This window comes from Pezoporus wallicus, unplaced genomic scaffold (genome assembly GCF_028554395.1).
Source record: "Pezoporus wallicus isolate ANWC-B61680 ecotype Strahan unplaced genomic scaffold, APGP_CSIRO_Pwel_v1 contig_5261, whole genome shotgun sequence".
Lineage (NCBI taxonomy): Eukaryota > Metazoa > Chordata > Aves > Psittaciformes > Psittacidae > Pezoporus > Pezoporus wallicus.
Genome location: NW_026642423.1, coordinates 5989058 through 6005821, shown reverse-complemented (window position 1 = coordinate 6005821; position 16764 = coordinate 5989058). Strand labels below are relative to the sequence as shown.

The following is a 16764-nucleotide window of genomic DNA, read 5'->3' as shown; positions in this document are numbered from 1 at the left end:
CTGGACAGCTGCCAAGAGGAAGAGCTGTGCTCTTGTTAATTTTTTTAATAGAGCTGTGATTTGGAAGGCACCGAATTGGCTCTCAGTTCCTTTCTTGGGGAGGTGACTCCTGGAACAAGCCATTAGGTATGTGCCAGGATACTCGCACATGCCTGTGAAGTCACATGCTGTTCTGCAGAGTCCTGCTATTAGTTTTCATCCATGCCCATAACAAGACTGGAGCTCTACAACCATGAGAGTGGAGGGGCCAGGGGCAGTCCCCAGGTGCTCCAGGGGATGGATGGAAGCTGCCCCACCGCAGCTGCCAAGCTCTGGCACTGGGAAAAGCCCAACATCTCTGGATGAGCTGCAGCAAGCTGGCTGTTACCTTGCAAATACATGAGTCTGCTCTGTCCCCTCACAGTCCCCTGTGCTGACCAGCCATTAAACCAAACTATTTTGAGAGAGCAACCTCTCCTGATACGTTTGTTCCTAACCACCCTCATTATAACAGCTCTTTAGCACAGGCGGATGTTGACAGAAGTGCTTTGATAAATGTATTTTATATAAAGAGGTGAGCCCCCTGGCCACTGTTAAATATCAAGTAAATTATAGAGCCATCTTACCAAAAAGCCATTTATTGTAATGGTCTGCCACTCACTGCCATTGGAGTGGATAATGAACGTCCCCTTTGGAATATGCAGTTTGCTGGATAATGGGTGTTTTTAAGTGAACATGGAGCCTGGTGAAAGGTGCAGTCTTGCTGGAGGAATTCAGGTTGCTGGGTTGTTTATTAACAGCCCAGCAGCACAAATTTTGCTGCTGCCATAGTAAATAAAAATGCCTCTTCTTGCGTTGTGCTGGTCACCAGGAGATCTCAGTCATTTAAACTGGAAGAGGGGAGATTTAGGTTAGATAGTAGAAGGAAATCGTTTACTGTGAGAGTGGTGAGCCGCTGGCACAGGTTGCGCAGAGAAGCTGTGGCTGCCCTATCCCTGACAATGTTCAAGGCTAGGCTGGACAGGGCTTGGAGCAACCTTGTCTAGTGGAAGGTGTCCCTGCCTCATGGCAGGGCATTTGGAACTAGGTGGTCTTTAAGGTCCCTTCCAACCCAAACCAGTCTATGGTTCTACGCTCTTCATTTTGCAGACCATGGAAACTGAGGCAAGAAAGCCATGAGGGAACATGCCTCAGCCATATATAATTTTATAACCTGTCACTTGCTCCTCTTACTGTCTCAGGCAAAGCAAGCCAGAAAGGAGTCACTGCAGCATGTCAGGGGAGAGCTGGGAAATGCTCTCAGATGCTAGTTACTGTAGCCAGCTTGGAGCCTGGGCCAAGCAAAAGAGATCCCTGGGCAAACCTGCTGTCCCCCTTCTCTCACAGATGAACAAGATTTGGCACAGATTGGCCCATTCTCCTTTGGGGTCTTCCTGCTGGCAATTTATTTCATTGCAACTCCTTTTGGGGATAAAATACCCTTGCCTGAATAATGTGAACAGATGTATACAGCTGAACAGAAGCCATCTCCAGCCCACTACCAGGTGAGCAGTCCCATCTGGGTCACACAATCACGCACAAAAAGACTGTAGGAGAGGCCCAGAGCTGAGATAAGTCCAGCCCTGCTCCTGCCTGTCTGCTTGCCATAGACCACAAGCACACCCAGAAAGCTGGGAACTGTTAGGCACAAACATGCAACACAGCTCTGGTCTCTGCCACTGTTGCTGGTGGAGTGACAAATGTGGGGGGCATGCTATGACATGAGAAGGGGCAGCAGTGAAGCCAGACCTATGAAGGCCATGGAGCTCAGGTCATTAAATATTGATGCCATCTAAGCTGGCCTGTGGGGGCGATTTAGCTGAATTGCAGGTTTCTGTTGCTCTGATAAATTGGACCAATTTGTCATGTGGTTTTGTTTCTTCCCTCTCTTAAGTAAAGCTATATGGGAGCGTTGTTGCCGCAGCTTCAGCAGCAGCAAACAATTTGAAAAACAAAATGCTCTGATGGATATGGGTAAAAAAGAAGGGACGATGACTGTTCTTCTGGTGAAGGTGCCACCGGAGTCATGGAGCAGGAAGAAGGCAGCAAAGGAACAATAAAAAAATCACTCTGCCCTTCTGGAGCTGGAGAAAAAGCAGTGCACCCTGCTGGTTCCTGCAATGGAGGAAAATTCCTGTTTATGCAGGCAGATACGTTTTTTCTTTTCCTCAGCTTTAGCTGTAACTGGACTCTGCAAACAACAGGATGCTCATCTCCAGTAGAGACACAGGCATGCGCTTGAGACTATGCTGCTAAGTCCAAGGGCGTCTGCTGGCTGTAACAGGAGCTCTGAGCTCTCCTATCTGCCGACAGGAGATAGCTCCGATGCTATTTCACTGCTCCTCTCCCAGTTTTCTACTGCTGATTTCCAGGGAAGCAGAAACTGGCACTGACATCTGCTCTCCACCACAGATTATCACATACATTAAGTACAAGGAGAAATGAAAGCTTTCTCCAAGAAGTGAAACTGGGGCTACTATAAATCAGCATGCATCACAAAAGGAGGCAGCTCTTTGTAAAAGGAGCTGCAAAGATCGTTGCAATAGGTCTCAAGGTTCTTTGTGCACAGTAACGCTGGGTCATCCTCCGGGCATCCTTGCGCGCAGTGAAAAACTTGTTAATAAAGAGATTGTTTACTAAACAAATGATATAAGGGCCCAAATTTACCAAGAGCAATTAAAGTATGGGTGCCTCCTGGCCACTTTCCCCTGCCCTCCCTGAAGGCAGGGATGGAGATGCTCCCACTGCCTTCCGAGGACAGGATTCAATGTCCAGAGCTGCCGTCAGCATACCACAGCCCTGGCAATTCTTCCCAGCTATGCTGGAGGACTCCTCTGTGACACTGAGCACATTCTGTCTCTGCCTCTGTCTTTTCCTTTCTCAGATGAGGCTTATTGAGGAGGCTTTGTGTAGTGCCTTTGTAAGTTAAGAGCCTCAGTGGAGGATGTTGTGTGAGCCCACAGCCACTGAAATCCCTTTCTACAAAGGTGAAATGGGAGTTTGACAGGCCAGAGAAAGAAAACACGTTTGTATAATCAGATGTTGGACACACAGAAAAAGCTTAGGGTTGGCATGCTGTTTCTTTCTTTCTGAATTCAGTTTTTCTCTGCAGAATTTAGTTCTTCTGTATTTAATTATGTCCTCAAACAGAAGCAATCTCTTTACCTTCTTAATAAAACCCATGAAAGGGAGCAAATCTTATCAGGGAAAATTCGTTTAACATGTCTCACCAACCTAGAACCTGCCTGTTCACAACGAGGTGAACATACACACATACAAGATAGATAATAAGTCGCAGCTCAATCCAGCGTTACATGATAGAGCCAGTGAACTGCAACACTTAATCCTTGAAACAATCAAAGCAACCATGGAGTTTGCCAAGTCCTTACTGCCTGAAAGTGAAGAAGCATCCAAATTGGCACTGCTGCTCCTAAAATGAATAACAAATTAAAGAGCTTCGAATGCAGGACACAACTCATTTCCACGCTCAGGAGCAGGGGAAAACAGAGGCATTACCATTGCCTTGGCTTTATTCTCTGAGCAGCTCCACTGGTTTCAGTGAAACTGCCCGTTCTGTGTAAAACCTGTGACAGGAAGATAGCCACCAAAGTCACCAGAGCCATGTCTGCCGTAGGAAGAAAGAACATGGAGTCTGTGACCGGGTGCTAGGGGCTTCGAGGTGCTCAACCTCAGGAAAAGCTACCGAATATGGAAAATGAGGGATGCCAAGCACGGTAAGGGGAGGCCGAGAGATAACCCAAGCCAGGCTGGGAAAGCCCAGGCACACCCGGCAAGGAGGGGCGCAGGCCTGGGGCGGGACAGCAGCCCCGCTGCTCCCACAGCACCGCACTCCCCTGCGGGGGCGCGCGGCGGGCAGGGCCCCGCGGCCGTTACCCCCACCCGCGCCGCAAGCGCCACCGCCGCGCGCCCGCCGTTGCCGTGGTGACGGGCTAAGCCGGGGCCTGTCTGCGGCGCGGCGGGCGCAAGAGGGGGCGGGCGACGGCGGGCCGGCGGCTCGGCGCTGCCGGGCCATGCACAACAAAGGCAGAAGGCGGCGCGTCCCGGACGGGCTCCGCAGGTAGGCAGGTGCGGGGGGGTCTCTCTCGGCTGCCGCTGCCGCCGCGCGTCCACCTCCGCCGTGCCGCGAGGGCAGTTCTCCTCAGGGAAGAGCCACCCGGCGCGCGGAATGCAGCCTCAGCCCTGGTCCGGCGCCTCACCTTTTGGGCGCGGGGCTGCAACAAAGGCAAATGGCTGCGTGCCGCGGAGGGCTGCGGGGCTGGCGGTGACCCCCGTGCCTCTGCCCGGCTCCTGCCCCCCTCCGCGGGGCAACCGGGCGCAGCCTTTTATGTATTTATTTGTCCGTTGGGTGCCGCTGCTCAGGTCCCTTTGCCTGCCTCGGGTACAGCGGCTAGCTCCGCGCCCAGCCCGGGGAGCGCTGCGGGAGCGGGGACACGCGCACACGCTATCCACGCTGACACTTGCTCGCTGCCGGGGTCCCGCATGCCCCCCGCTCCCTGCTTTCGCTGGCTCCTCACTCCCAGCGCTCGGCCGTGGCTCCTGCTGTTGCAGAAGAGCGGCCTGAAGCGCTCTGCTCTGCTGTGGGCGAGTCGTTGGCTGCTGCCCTCCGTGCGCAGCGCTTCGGAGGAACGCCCCGGCTTTTTCTCTCCGCGTCCTAGAACAGCAGCCGCAGGGGCAACTTCGCAAATTGGCGTGTTAGAGCCTTTTAGATGCCATAGGGCTTTTGTGCCGCGCAAGGTGGACTATTGTGTGCTGGTACGGTATTAGGCTGAGTTTAATTGTTGCAAGGGGTAGCTGAGCAGCACCTAGCTCTTTAAATCTGCAGGGTGCAAGTGAGTCATTTCTCAGTTCTTTTCCATGTGATTCATAACGTTTTCAACTCCAGGATGCATTTTCCCAAATTTGTAATAGGTTTTTGTACCTGAGCTATTAGCAAGGACATCTGTTTGAATCCACAGAGGCACAAGTTATACTGCATAAGTGAAAATAGTAGCTATAATAGAATTCCCTGGAGGGAAATCTATAAAACCTGTTCCTACCATTATATTTACGCTGCAGCAAAGCAGCACTGGTTACATCTACACTTTTGTCTTCCCTTATTTCTCAGTCATTGTATGACTGAAAAATATTATAAACAACTCTCCATCGTTTGTTGGCATTCTGGTAAGGCCTTGGGCCTTGGTAACAGTTTCTTTCTTTCATGGCTGTCAAAATGCTACACTGACGTCAGTTAAGACTGGGAGCCCATTTTACAGATGGAGGAGCAGATCAGAGTCCTAGAAAGATTTAAGTCAAATCTAGAACTGAAGTCATCATCTCACAGATCCTAAGTAAGTCCTCTGTGTAGGGAGCTCTTCCCCACCTGCTCTAACAAAATTCTCACTGGCTGCTCCAGGAGCTGTTGTGGGCACTAACAGGCCATGTATGCTTTGGGACTTTGAAATATTGCTCTTGCATATTGCAAAAAAGTGTGTGCCTTCAGTGCCACACTGTTGAGAAGAATGGTTTCTGATTAAAACAAGTCTCTGATTGTTCTTTGGTTTGTACTGGGGTAGAACTGAAGAGCTTCATCATGGATGAGGGTGCATTAGGCAAGGCATTGTACAGCCAGACAGCAAAGCGTGCACAGAGCTGATGAGCTAAATACAGAAAGCCTACATATCTGCCATGAATTCTTTGTCAGACTTCATCACAAAACAGAGAAGGTCTCTCCTGACTAAGACTTTCTTTGAAAGGCATTTTTCCAAAACCAAAATATGTGTCTCCTATTGTGACTGTAACTCTGAAGACTCCTGGTTCTAGCCTGGTTTTGAGTCTGTCCACTTGCTTTCATGGCCCAAACAGGAGATGGGCTATGTTTGAGATCTAGTTCCCATCCTTCGGCATTGCTGATGTTGATCTTAAGGCCTTTAACTGGCAAACCCCAACTGCAGCCTCAGATTTCGAGCTTGCTGCCCTTGCTGTCTGTAAAGCACGGCACCAAACAATAATGGTAGCACAAAGCATTTACAAAGTTTTAAGCTTCTTAAACTTCATCTGTGTCAGAGAAGCCTACTGCACAGTAGGTGATGATGTACAGCTCCCAGTAGTTCCAGGGGGATGGAAAGGAGCAGATTGAATGCTTTTATGGCTTTTCTGGGTTTATTCTGGGTGATCTATTCTTACATGGTGTTCTAGAAATCCTGTTTTCTTAATATTAAAGTTTGTAGGAGATCAAGTTCAATTTTAAATACCATTCCCCCAACCACCTTGGTGCTGAAGTTACAAGGAGCATTGTTCGTTGCTGTCAGGCAAGACAGTTTGTTTCCTTTCAGAGGACAGCTCTTGTAGAGAAGAGAGAGCAAGCACAGCTCCAGGGCCTCCATGGTTGGGCATCAGCCAATTACTGTCACATCAGATTAGCTCTATGGCACATTAGCACTCGTTTATGTTGGTACAAATGCAGCATGACTGTTCCATAGTATTGATGGGCTTACTGTATTTACAGTATGACTAATTGAAAGGGAGGTTCTGATTACAAAACCATGGACTTCCAAAGTGATTCTGCTGCTTCTGTATGGGCCAGTTTTAAACCATGAGGAAGAGATGTATTACTAAAAGGCACAATACAGTTTTTATTTATCATTGATGCAGTTACCTTTTAGGCAACTGTGGGAGGAGGGAACCAACCTGTATCACAAAAGAAACAGGAAAATCTTAGTTTTTTTTCCACCTTGCCATGATCCTGAATTAGTAGCGTGTGCTACTGTAGCTACTTCTTGACCTCTGAGAAAAGCTGTTACCTGCCTGTACTCTGCAGAAATCTAGGTGTTGAAATCAGAATTAAGATTTCCTTAGCTGCCACTGCAGCGCATGAGCATGTTCTCCTTGTCCAGAGCAGCTTGGTAGCAGCAGTCGTGGGTGTTTGTGAGATGAGGAGGCATCACATGCAGCACTCTGTAAGCCAGAACTGTAAAACTGTCCGCAGCTTCGTGACTTTCCCACTTGCACGTCACCTGCTGACATTCAAAGGGTGTGCCTGTTTGTCTCTGAATAAACTGTGCGCCTCTGGCCTGAATCTCCACAAGTTTCGTAGTCCCTGCTTCATAATTAGCTCAGCCTCAGCTTCCAGCTGCTTTGCAGTTTGCAGCAGCCCTTACAGCTGGTTTCTGGCAGCCATTATCCCCTTCCAGCATAGGAACAGCTTCAGCTCTGAGTCCTGGGAGAATGGACAAGGCTGGCAGGATTATAATGACAGAATAGAAAATGGGTGCATGGGCACAAGGAAGGTAGGCTGAGAACATACGTAACAATGGGGGGAAAATTAAATGACAGCTGGGAGGCACCGCAGATCCCTAGGCTTTGTGGGACCCTAGGTAGATCTGGTAGGATGTGAAAGGAGGGAGAGGGCTCCACAGCTTTTGGATCCTTCACAGGGTGAGGGATCTCCTCTGCTGCTAGGGATGATGCGCAGGTGATGCCTCAGCGCTGAATAAAGCATACCTACTTTACAACTTTAACGAGTTGTGGAGTCTACCCGCACATCAGGGACGGATTGCATTATTGCTGCCAGCCCACTGCCCAGGCTTCAGAGCTGCTCAGCCAGCCCTTTGCCACTGCAGAGTGCCAGGCAGCATTTGTTATTTTCAAAACACTCTGCTGTGAATTACAGCCACGAAAGGTGAGTAGCTCCAGGAACTGCATGGGAGTGCTAGGGTCAGCAGCTGTGTCCACAGTGCCATCCCTGCTCAGGGAGGGCCCTGGGAACACCTGTGTCACCAAAGCAGACACCATCAATTACATGAGGAGCAGCAATCTGATGCTCAAGGACAGTGAACAGTCTGTGATTTCAGGAATTAGTTATGGAAAGCTGGGACCCTCAGGCTGAGGTAATAAAAATAGCTGGAGAATTCGGCAATTCCCTTATTAATGAGATGACAGACTGCAGTCCCTTTGCCAAGGCTGTATTGAATACACTGAGGGGCAGAGCAGTTTTCTGGCTTTGCCAACAGCTGCTTCAAGGTGAAGTACAAGGGGAAAAAGAGAAAAAAAAAATCTCCACTGTCTCCTAATGCTCATTTTTCCATGTAACAACTCAGGGCCTGGAACAGCTCTGGGCTCTCTGCAGGCCTTTTGGAGCCTGTGTTTGAGACATTTCCCTCACCTTTGAGAAATAACCTGAACAGCAATTAAACGGTACCTGTCCTAAATAGTTCTTTCTAGGAAGGAATTAAACTGAAACTTTTGAAATCCTTCTCCATCTCCTGTCCGAGACAGGAAGTCAAGGAGCAGCAGTACATTATTTCCTTATAAAAAGAAAGCATGTCTTTGTGTTCTTAGCTAGAAAGAGCTCTACACCCTTGTCTTCTCTGCTGCTGCAATGCTTAAAGATACATGTAAGCAAAAATCCATTTTTCCTTTGGGATATGAATCTTCAGCAGATGCTGGTGGGAGTTTACAGGTTTGGTTCTTTGTCAGTGCTTGCAGAAGCAGTCAGATACTGCACTAGCTGTGGATGCAGTGCTAGAGCTGCTCCAGTCAGACACTGTCCAGCCTATCACAGAATCACAGAATCCCAAAGGTTGGAAGGGACCTCAAAAGATCATCTAGTCCAACCTCCCCTGCAAGAGCAGGGTAACCTAGAGTACATCACACAGGAACTTGTCCAGGCGGGCCTTGAATATCTCCAATGTAGGAGACTCCACAACCCCCCTGGGCAACTTGTTCCAGTGCTCTGTCACTCTCACAGTAAAGACATTTTTCCTGATGTTCACATGGAACCTCCTATGCTCCAGTTTACACCCATTGCCCCTTGTCCTATCACTGGACATCACGGGAAAAAACCTCGCTCCATCATCCTGACACTCACCCTTTACATATTTGTAAACATTGATGAGGTCACCCCTCAGTCTCCTCTTCTCCAAGCTAAAGAGACCCAGCTCCCTCAGTCTCTCCTCATAAGGGAGATGTTCCATTCCCTTAATCATCTTTGTGGCTCTGCGCTGGACTCTTTCAAGCAATTCCCTGTCCTTCTTGAACTGTGCGGCCCAGAACTGGACACAATATTCCAGATGCAGCCTTACCAAGGCAGAGTAGAGGGGAAGGAGAACCTCTCTTGACCTACTAACCACACCCTTTCTAATGCACCCTAGGATGCCATTGGCCTTCTTGGCCACAGGGGCACATTGCTGGCTCATGGTCACCCTCCTATCCACCAGGACCCCCAGGTCCCTTTCCCCTTCACTACTGTCCAGCAGGTCAACCCCCAACCTGTACTGGTACATGGGGTTCTTCCCCAGATGCAAGACTCTACACTTGCCCTGTAGCTTCCTCAGCATCTGGGAGCAGTATTGTCACTGTCCTGTCAAAACTCGTTTGTTTGCAGCAGAACAATCTGCCTGTTTCTGTAGGCATGTTTAGGAAGCCAGTTAGTGACTGCAAGGTTCTTCCCCTAGGAAGAAGGGAATTGAAGACTTTCAGACACTGAGGAGAGACAGCTGCATTCAAACCTAGCACAGAAGTGGTAGGCATTAGTTTCTAGTGTCACAGCCAGTTAGAGCTGCTGTTGACAGATTTATCTTCTGGCTTTGTAGCTTGTCTCAAGGACAATTCATCTAGTATTACATCTAATCGAGTTCTTGCTCATCTTAAGCATATTTGTGTCTCAGTCATCTTGCTCAATAAATCCACCCTTCAGAGAGGTGTATGAGCAAAGCAATGGTTCAGAGTTTTATGGGAGAAGAATTAGCACGTTCAGTGATGCTACTTGATTGAAGCTGAGCCCTCTGGGCTAAAAGGACATCAGTGCCTGGGGATCAGCTCTGTGCTGAAGTACTCCTGTCATTCATGGTAGTGCAGCTGATCCTTCCAGCCTGCTTCTTAGGAGTAGGCAGAAGCAACGCCTTTCAAGAGGAGGTTCCTCTTGAAAGACCTCTTTCAAGAAAGTGCCTTTAAAGAGTCAGGGAGGTAACTGCTTCTTATAAAAGATCAATACAGTTCCACTGCTAATCCATGCTGTGGTAGTTTAACCTGAAAAAACCTCAGGCCTGAACTCATACAAGACCTCTCAATTACAAGAAGACCTGCGAGCATTCCCTCAGGAGTCCTGGTGTGTGGTACTTAACTGTTTTGCTCTGATGTGCCCTATTTTTTACCACAGTTGTTGCAACAGCTGTAGTCTCTGTAGACAATGAGTGTTCAGGTTTCTGCAACACAAGATAACCTGAATGTGAGCCCCAGTGCGGTAGTCCTCTTCCTTGTTTAAGGGCTATACTTCAGTTTGGAAATTGGTTTGCTGAAGTCATACCTGTGTTGGGGAGATCTCACAAATCAGTACCTTGACTTCTCTGAAAGCTCTGTATCATTGAGAACAAACATCAGCCAAAGTCACAGGGGAAAAAAAAGTAAGAAAAAGAAGATCTGTTTTTTAAAGAGGAAGGAGTAGGCCATGGAAGCCTTCTTCCTTACTGATAAGCAGCCCCTGAGCTGATCAGCTTTTTAAGATTAAGGTTGTTTGATCTGCCACTTGAGTTTCAGGACACCTTCCAGCAGGTATGGTAAGAGCTGACAACCCATTCCTGGCTATGAGAACTAGGCCTGCTAAACAAAAGTGCCTCCAAAACCAGTCATGTCTTTCAGGGAGGATCTTCTGCCCTTTATTCCAGGTTCGTCTTACCTGGTTGCCATATAAACACATTCTCAAGGGACATAGTTACTGCTTGTCTACACAGTGCTTTAGTTATTTCTGGTCACATGCCAACAGCCAGGAAAGCACAGAAAAATGGGTTGAGTGCCTCATCAGGCAACAGGATAGCAAAGGGTGCTCTGTAGTAGGGAAAAGGAGTTTATGTAGGAAAGAAGAGAGGGTGTAGCAGGGGTGGCTGTGCTGAGGAGTAGAGATGAGAGAAGAGCTTGGAGGGGGCAGTGGAACAGGAAAGAGGCAAAAGAGGAGCGTTAGCCAAGACTGATGAATGGCAGTTGTGTGTTGGCTTCTGAAGGCCTTTCAGTCAGAGTAGTAGCCCCACATACAATGCCTGGAGCTTTTGAGATACAGCCCATCAAGCACCAAAGCAGTAGGTGTGCAGCATGACTCTGGGTGAGGAAGACCAAGAAACAGAATGACTGACTCCTAAATGGGTTCCTTTGACCCTGCACTATGCTCTCTGCTCATTTGCCATTCCTGCGGCTGTTTGCAATGCAGCATCTGGAGAAAGCAGTGCCCTTGTACAGAGTATTTGGCTCGAGGAGAGTTCTTCCAGCATTGGATTTGGCCCATGGATTTTAATTACTCTCCACTGTGATAGTAATGAGAGCCAGTGGAATTGTACTGATTTTATTTCCTTTTAATTTGGTATGATGGTCTGGATGCAGATTAATTTTCCCAGCTCAGTGTATGTTATCGATTCATCCTGCCTCGTGATGTGGTAAACAGCTTGAAGAGGTGCCTAATTTCAGTGTGATTTCACTAGCTTCCCTTGCTAGCTCTCTGCTTTCACATCATTGAAGCTGTAATGGGGATGGGGGACAGAACCTGAGCTCTCTCAATACAAAGCCCTACCAGAGGCTGAGATAAGGAGGCTGAGACAATGTTTTTCTGGTTGTAACAGGGGTGACTGCAAGGTAACGTGCAGCCACATTAGCAGGAGTTTGCTCCACAGGCTCAGAGGCACACCAGTGGAGCCAGGTTGGTATGTCAGTATATTGGTGCAAGTGCACAGCCAGCCTTAGCCTGAAACCACATGCTGGCTCTGCACCACACAGCATTCTGCTCCTGACTTCTGGTGGTTTGCTGGGCCTGCCTGCAAACCTGGTGCTCCACCTAAAAGTAACTCACTGTACAGTGTGGTGCTCAGAAGCAGTGGGGGTGGTTTTTGTACCCCATGGCGTTCCTATTCTGTGTCATCTTGGACAGCAAGGAGAAAGGGAAGAGAAGACTGAAGACAGCAGCTCTGCATATGTCTGTATGCCAGTCCCTTGGCATGGACTGCATCAGGAAGCCTGGTGTGCCCAGACCTATCTTGGAAAGCTACTTTGTCCTCAGCCATGCTCATAACCTCCCAGCTCAAAACACTGCAAACCAATACTCTTGCTCTGTGTGTTGTTACAGCAGGAGGCCACCTCAGCAAGTCCAGAGGGACACCGCACTGCGTGAGTGATGCAAGTGTCACATTGTCAGAGGCCGTCGGGTACCCAAGTGCAGTCATTGGACTGGCAATGAGTAGCCCTGCAGCTCAGATGTCATTATCTGGTTGCTGATGATGGCTATCAGTGCCTTGGAGGCATTTCCTGGAGCAGAAACTGAACTCAGGCTAGGATAGCTTTGCCTCAAATCAGAATCTGAACAGTAACTTCAGATGTAAAATGTTACTTGTTCTTTTTGCAATAAAATCCATCAGCTGTGTGGACAAGTCTTATGTATGGGAATGTATGTACTGACTATACAGTACTGGGCAAACAAAGATAAAAGATAAATAGGAGAAAAGAGGTAAATACCAGTTTGTCCTGTCACACAGCTTTCTTTAGGACTTAGAAGCCTATATCCAATTAAAGCAGCCAGGCAATTAGCATCAAAACAGTTGAGCTGAGTCTTTATCTACTGTATGTAGGTGCAAGGAAACCTCAAATTCATCTGAGTGGATTTGCCCCTGCCCCCCTTATCTCCATCTTGCAGAAGCTTTTGTTTCCAAACCTTACCATGTGTGACTTGTCCATAGCATCATGGTGGCAGCAATCTTCTGTCCATCTCTGTCTTCCTTCATCTCCAAAGCTATCCTGTGCACCTGCCTGCCAGCATCCCACTCATGCTGGCCCTTGAACAGTGAGGAACCACTGTCACCAGCTTCCTGAGAGATACTGGGCAAGAGATTAGGAAAATGCTCTTTGGAAGATGAGAAAATAGCACTAGGCAGAAAAACTGAGGTAAACCGGGGCACAGTCAAGACAGAGACTTTGGATTAGATCCCAAATGTCATCATCCTGGGGAGCTTGGGGCAGAGTCCTGCAGACCCTCAGCCACAGAAACACATCCTGCACTAGCCCAGCAGTGTCACAGTGCTCTAGTACCCAGCAACATTTCCCCAGGATACTTGGCATTCAATTATGAGGAGCAAAAGCTTTGAGGACCTAGTGATTCACCAGAGAAGGTGCTTATGCTGCCTTAGGCGAAGCAGTACAAATACACGCTTTGGCTTAGTTCCACCATATCCTTAGAGAAAATAAAAAAATGTTTAACTGTTGGTTTTTTTGCTCTCCCTGCTTAGACTAAGCCAAGTTTCACACTTAGCTGGGCTCACGTGCAGTGGCACCCAGTGTGCCTTCAGCACACCACTGAGGGCACAACTGGGACAAGAGCCCTTCTGTTCCCTTACTGTTGTATCCCAGAGAAACAAATGTGTCTCCTCAAGCAACTTAGACTGTTTTGCGGTCCCAGCCACATCAGTGTCTCCAAAGTCCTAGCTGGCAAATTACATCCATTTTCTATCTTTTAGGTAAAAAAAAAAAAAAACCAAACAAACATAACAGAGCAATCTAAATTATGATATTCTTGATTTAAACTGTTCGCCTTCCTTTCTGACTGAAATAAGCACTAGGCTGCTTTGTGCCCTTCTCTAACTTATTTCACTATTTGCGCTGGGAAAGTGGAAACCGGGTGATATTTGAACAGGCTTCCAGCCTCCACCCTTCTCCAAAGTGGTTTGCATTGAAATGGACTTTTAATATCTCCCTGAAAAAAAAATGGGATTGTATTTGAACTGGTAAAACTCTTGCACCCCTATCTCACAGAATCATTTGGAAGGAAACAGCATCTCTTCCAGGATATCTTTGTGGTGGTTTTTCTGTTTGTTGGGGTTTTTTTTGGTGTTTGGTGTGCTTTTTGTCTTTTTTTTTTTTTTTTTTGGTATTCTGGTTTAGGGGTTGGGTTTGGTTGTGTTTTTTATTTTCTTTGTTAAATGATAAAATCTCTCACCTCCCATCTGGGATTCTCTAAAGCACTCTCACATGAGTATATCTCAGGGATGATGCCTTGCTTAGAGAAAATGCTGTAAATACCAAATGGTCTCCTGAAGGAACAAAGCAAAGGAAGCCATAGCAACCTCTGTTGTCTGGCAAGTCAGAAGGGCACCGTGCCTCCTAAAGCAGTTCCCAGAGCGATGGTACATCATCAATAGTCAGGTGCCCTTTCCCGAAGATAGCAGATGACTGTTTAAAAATACAAAAAAAGGGGGGAGAGAGAAAGAAGGAAAAGGAGAAAAGAACAACAGTGAAAGGCCAAAAGCAGCTCCAAAGACACAACCACACACACAGTTACCCCAGTGGTGTGCAAAGAGATGTATGTATGCTTCATGGACCAGTCCTTTGATACCACAGTCCTGTCCTTGCCCACATACCTGCATAATTTCCTTACAGCTTCAGAGGGGAAGGCACGTGTGTCCTTCAAGGTAGCTACAGGTATGCCAGCTTGTGCTCAGGCAGTGACTTGGAACTGGTACACTTGAATACAGGTTCCAGAGTTCAGTTAGTTCCAAATAATTACACTTCAGTTTTAGGAAATGTTACCTGGCTTTCCTTGGTGCTCAAAGACTGCAAGGACGGGAAGGGTCTAGTTTTCATATATACTGGAAGGTAGTTTTATTATCTCCTTCTACAGATAGCAATCGTGAGTGTCTTCTCTGGGAGGACCCAAGGCAGTCAGAGGCCAAACATTAGTCTCAGAGGTTGCCAGTTTACAACTTGTTCACAGAATTTTCTACTCTGTAGCTGTGAGAGTTACGATATTTGCTTCATTCACGACTTCAGGGTGAGAAGTCGCAATGTTAGTTTGTGGCTTTTACAAGTGATCTTAACCTATATCCACAAAAAGTTCAGGAGCTTTAATCAATGTCCTGTGACCTCCTGCAGAGAGGCTATTAACAAACAGCAAGAGGAGACAGTGCTGCTTCTTTCAAGACAAGGGGAGTTGGCTTTAATTTCTAAAACACACTCCCTAGTGATTGATGAAGCAGTATTTTTGGAGAAGAGAGGAAACTGGCAGTCTCCTGGGGCCAGGTCAAATGTCTCACAATGTCAGTTTCCTGTATTAGAGTACTTCTACCAAAATACTTCAGATACTAAGGCCTGGCCAAAATCATCTGCTCTGGATGAAGCAGGAATGGCATCTGGAAATAAAATCTGGCTTGAGTCAATCAACAAGGCATCAGGATCTCTTCCCTGTTCATCAGGATCTTGAGTCAAAGGCTGTCTTGTTTCATTGTCTTAATATGATCCAGAGGTGCTGTACCATCAGCACATCAGAAATTCCTAGGTGGCCAGTGGAGGACAAAAGAAGGCAATGCAGAGTTGGAGCTGAGAACAGGACCATCACTGGACACGGTGCTGGCCTATGGGCCAGTTCTCATCATCACCGGCTGGAAAGATTGATCAGCTTCAGGCAAAAGTCTTTGGCTGTGGCTAGTGGAGGGTTTCATGATTGAACTAGGGGACAACCCCCCTCACACCAGCAGCTGGTAGGCAGGAGTGTGTTGATTGCATTAATCTGTTTTTCCTCTTTATTAACTGCAATTCCTCTTACCTCTGCAGGAGGACACAGAGGAAGAGGTGTATCAGCCATCTAATTACAGTGCCTGATTTTGCTGCTCCTTTTACGCTTTTCTAAAACATTTTACCATTGACTTCAGCACAGTTGATAAAAAGCCCTTGTTTCATCAAGTGGCACCAGATTTAGTTAGTGGGATTCTGTTCCAGAGCTTCTGACATGCTTCCAAAATCCAGCCCTGAGGCTGATGGCGCTGACAAAAACCTTGAGCAACAGCAGAGATTGCACCTTAAGATTTGCATACTCAGATGGTAGTGTCTACTTCTTTGCATGACCAGAAAAGCAAGCTAACACCCTCAGGCATCCCTAATATATGGTAAATATTGAAATCTGAAGTTGATTTCAGTAAGAGTTGTGAAAAATAGAGCCATTATGTTCTGCAGAAGTTGGTGGCTGAGGCAGAATGATTTATGCCATGGCAAAAATCACTGATGCTAGCTGTCTGGCTTCCATTCGAGAGACCTCAGCGATTTTTGTAGATGGCAGCTGGATGATCTCAGCGACAGGAATCAGGGCCTCTCACTTCACATGGAGAAAGCCCTTTAATCTTGTAACTAGCCAGTCCTTGACTTCATTTTATTTAAAGATTTTAGGCACTGTGCAGTGCTAAAGAGGATCTTGCTGAGATCCTATTACCTCAGCAGCAGCTGATACGCAATGCATTATTCAAGACTAGCCAGTTCCTTCATTAATTTTAATAAATCAAGTTTTCTACCATGTTCTTTGCAGTACTGAAAGCTGTGATGTGGTGAGGTAAACCAGTTATTTCCTCGGCCCTTTTCCATTTGGTCCAGATTTACATATCTGAAGACCTTGATAGTTAACAAGAGATTAGTAGCAGGCAGTGCTAATTTGAGGTAGATCTACAGTGGGCAGAAGAGGTAACAGAACTCCTTCCCATCTCTTGGGAGGTCACAAAGCCCTGTCTTTACACAGGGAAGATGGCTTTGCATGTACAAAAACGAACTCAGCTGTGGCATCCTGACCTCCAGGGCAGACTGTAGCCTTTCAGACAGACAGTCTGGACACCACAGCAGCCCACAGAGGAGCTTCCCATCTTTCATGCAGACTCACTCTTGTGAAATTATTCTTCAGTCTTGAATATTTCTCCACAGCAGGCAGATTATGGTGTTTATGAACCAATCTCACTTAGTAAG

At 47.3% G+C, this 16764-nt stretch overlaps 1 protein-coding gene across 2 annotated transcripts in view; it reads left to right on the top strand.

Annotated features, from left to right (window-relative positions):
- Positions 1–3986: 3986 nt before the first annotated feature.
- LOC130610429 (uncharacterized) overlaps positions 3987–16764 on the top strand; it is a 44930-nt gene continuing 32152 nt past the window's right edge. The window contains exon 1 of one of the 2 annotated variants that reach the window (XM_057430316.1): positions 3987–4096. The gene's annotated coding sequence lies outside the window, so the exon portion shown is untranslated. The remainder of the gene's footprint in view (positions 4097–16764) is intronic. The other variant, XM_057430318.1, reaches the window with a different exon arrangement.